The following is a 4,169-nucleotide window of genomic DNA, read 5'->3' on the forward strand; positions in this document are numbered from 1 at the left end:
ACTCCAGAAATTATCTTTGTTATCGTTTTACCTGCTCGGGACGAGCGGTCCTCAGCTTGGGGATGCTGATACGTCTCCGACGTATCGATAATTTCTTGTGTTCCATGCCACATTATTGATGATATCTACATGTTTTATGCACACTTTATGTCATATTCGTGCATTTTCTGGAACTAACCTATTAACAAGATGCCAAAGTGCCGATTCTTTGTTTTACTGCTGTTTTTGGTTTCAGAAATCCTAGTAAAGAAATATTCTCGGAATTGGACGAAATCAACGCCCAGGGTCCTATTTTGCCACGAAGCTTCCAGAAGACCGAAGAGGAGACGAAGTGGGGCCACGAGGTGGCCAGACTATAGGGCGGCGCGGCCCAAGCCCTGGCCGCGCCGGCCTGTAGTGTGGGCCCCTCGTGCCGCCTCTTGACCTGCCCTTCTGCCTACTTAAAGCCTCCGTCGCGAAACCCCCAGTACCGAGAGCCACGATACGGAAAACCTTCCAGAGACGCCGCCGCCGCCAATCCCATCTCGGGGGATTCAGGAGATCGCCTCCGGCACCCTGCCGGAGAGGGGATTCATCTCCCGGAGGACTCTACGCCGCCATGGTCGCCTCCGGAGTGATGAGTGAGTAGTCTACCCCTGGACTATGGGTCCATAGCAGCAGCTAGATGGTTGTCTTCTCCCCATTGTGCTTAATTGTCGGGTCTTGTGAGCTGCCTAACATGATCAAGATCATCTATCTGTAATTCTATATGTTGCGTTTGTTGGGATCCGATGAATAGAGAATACTTGTTATGTTGATTATCAAAGTTATGTCTATGTGTTGTTTATGATCTTGCATGCTCTCCATTATTAGTAGATGCTCTGGCCAAGTTGATGCTAGTAACTCCAAGAGGGAGTATTTATGCTCGATAGTGGGTTCATGTCTCCGTGAATCTGGGGGAGTGAGAGAAACCTCTAAGATTATGGATGTGCTGTTGCCACTAGGGATAAAACATTGGTGCTATGTTCAACGATGTAGTCACTGATTACATTACGCGCAATACTTAATGCAATTGTCTGTTGTTTTCAACTTAATACTGGAGGGAGTTCGGATGATAACCTGAAGGTGGACTTTTTAGGCATAGATGCATGCTGGATAGCGGTCTATGTACTTTGTCGTAATGCCCAATTAAATCTCACAATACTCATCATAATATGTATGTGCATGGTCATGCCCTCTCTATTTGTCAATTGCCCAACTGTAATTTGTTCACCCAACATCACATTTATCTTATGGGAGAGACACCTCTAGTGAACTGTGGACCCCGGTCCAATTCTCTATACTGAAATACAATCTACTGCAATACTTGTTCTACTGTTTTCTGCAAACAATCATCTTCCACACAATACGGTTAATCCTTTGTTACAGCAAGCCGGTGAGATTGACAACCTCACTGTTTCGTTGGGGCAAAGTACTTTGGTTGTGTTGTGCAGGTTCCACGTTGGCGCCGGAATCTCTGGTGTTGCGCCGCACTACATCCCGCCGCCATCAACCTTCAACGTGCTTCTTGACTCCTACTGGTTCGATTAAACCTTGGTTTCTTACTGAGGGAAACTTGCCGCTGTGCGCATCACACCTTCCTCTTGGGGTTCCCAACGGACGTGTCAACTGCACACATCAGGTGGCTCAAGGGTTCTCTCAAGTTGAGGGAATTGACTTTGGAGAAACCTATGCTCCCGTGGCTCGCCTTGAGTCCATCCGTATCCTTCTTGCTTATGCATCGCATCATAACTTTAAGTTACAACAAATGGATGTGAAAAGTGCATTTCTTAATGGTCCTTTGCATGAAGAGGTTTATGTTAAGCAACCCCCGGGGTTCGAGGATCTCAACTTTCCTAACCATGTCTACAAGCTTGATAAAGCTCTTTATGGTCTCAAACAAGCTCCTAGAGCTTGGTATGAGCACCTTAAAGAATTATTGGTAGACCGTGGGTTTGATGTTGGGCTAATCGATCCCACTCTTTTTTACTAAGAGGGTCAATGGGGAGCTTTTCGTTTGCCAATTATATGTTGATGATATTATCTTTGGCTCTACTAACAAAGCTTTCAATGATGATTTCTCAAAGCTTATGACCGATAGGTTTGAGATGTCTATGATGGGAGAGATGAAGTTCTTCCTTGGTTTTGAGATGAAGCAATTGAGGGAAGGAACCTTCATCAACCAAGCAAAATATCTCCAAGACATGCTCAAGAGGTTCAAGATGACCGAGATGAAGGGTGTAGCCACTCCTATGGTTACTAAATGTCATCTTGCACTTGATCCCAATGGTAAAGAGGTGGATCAAAAGGTATATCGCTCCATGATTGGATCCTTGCTTTACCTTTGTGCATCTAGACCGGACATAGTGTTGAGTGTTGGTGTGTGTGCAAGGTATCAAGCTTCTCCTAAGGAGAGCCACATGATGGCTCTCAAAAGAATCTTTCGGTATTTGGTTGATACCCCAAGATATGGTATTTGGTACCCAAAGGCTCAAGCTTTATTCTCAATGGATACACCGATGCGGATTGGGCGGGAGACAAGGATGATAGGAAATCAACTTCCGGGGCTTGCCAATTTCTTGGTAGGTCCTTGGTGTGTTGGTCTTCTAAGAAGCAAAATTGTATATATCTCTCCACCGCCGAAGCCGAATATGTTGCCGCCGCAAGTGGATGCACTCAATTGTTATGGATGAGGCAAACTTTAAAGGAATACGGTGTCATTTGTGACAAAGTGCCTCTATTATGTGACAATGAAAGTGCCATCAAGATTGCCTATAATCCGGTGCAACATTCAAGAACGAAGCATATTGAGATCCGGAATCATTTCATTAGGGATCATGTTGCCCGTGGTGATATTGAGCTTATCTATGTGCCTACCAAAGATCAACTTGCCGATATTTTCACGAAGCCTCTTGATGAAGCAAGGTTCACTTATTTGAGGAATGAGCTAAATATCATTGATTCAAGGAGCATAGCTTGACCATCTTGCAAACACACCTTTGTCTCAAAACTTTATTTGGTTTAGATGTGGGCATGGAAATAAGGGGAGTGCGGTTTAAATTATTGAGCTATCCCTCCCCCCATAATGCCAACATTAAGATATCATTCTCGTTATATCATATGTTGATATGTGAGCTTCAATGATGAGTAGTGGTTTGGACCCAAGATATATCTTCGCGGTGCCATGCCACAACACTCATATATGGTGGCCTAGGCCACCACACTCTTCTTTGTGAAGAGTTGGAGTAATTTGGATCTAAATTGGATTTTATTGACATCTCCTTGTTTTTATGGGAATTGGCTCAATGTTTGGCTTTCTCTTGATTTGATCCTTGCAAACTTAAGTTCATAGTACCATACCCCTCCTTGGGTCCATCCTAAGCCATTCTCTCATCTCTAAAAACTTTCTATCTCTTGCACAAGCTCGTTTCAAAAAAAATTGCATACCAAAACTCATGCTCATCCTTGACCAAATGGTGCCTTTAAAAAAAGGGTGTCTTTAAAAAAACAAAAAAGGAGGGAGGCTAGCCGACCCGGGCCTGACCAGGCCGGTAGTACCGCCTGGGGCCTGGCCGGTACTACCGCCGGCCTCGGGCCGGTACCTCCACTAGAGGGGTCGAGCCCCAGGCTCCCCTCCTCTTCCCCAAACCGCATCCTCTCCAAAACTCTCCCAGTCGCCCAGCCGCCGCCCTGCCACGCGCCGCCCCCGCTCCCCCGGCCACCCTCCGGCCCCCTCCGGCCGGATCGGCTCCGTGGGAGCCTTCCCCCACCTCTCCTCCTCCATGGCTCCCGGTATTAGCCTCTCCCTCCGTGTATTTTGGTCGTATTTTGGCTCACATGTTTGTTGGTTGTCGGTTCTACATGCTTAGATTTTTGGCTAAATCTTACACTAAGAGGTTGTATCTATTGCTGATCTGTGTCCTCTAGTATGTAGCACCGTTAACTTCTTCTATGTAGCATTTTTTACCTATAGTGTGTGGCCATTTTTTTATTTCATCATGCATGAGTATTTTGGGTCAAATTTTTGTTCATTAGAGATGAGCTTGTGCCCTTATCCCATATATCCCTCGGCTCTGTTCGTCTATTTCACAGGTGCTAGTCGGAAGAGGCGAGGGGATCCGACCCTTGAGGATGATTTTGTTGAACAAGAT

This window comes from Lolium perenne, chromosome 4, assembly GCF_019359855.2.
Source record: "Lolium perenne isolate Kyuss_39 chromosome 4, Kyuss_2.0, whole genome shotgun sequence".
In the NCBI taxonomy this organism is placed as follows: Eukaryota; Viridiplantae; Streptophyta; class Magnoliopsida; order Poales; family Poaceae; genus Lolium; species Lolium perenne.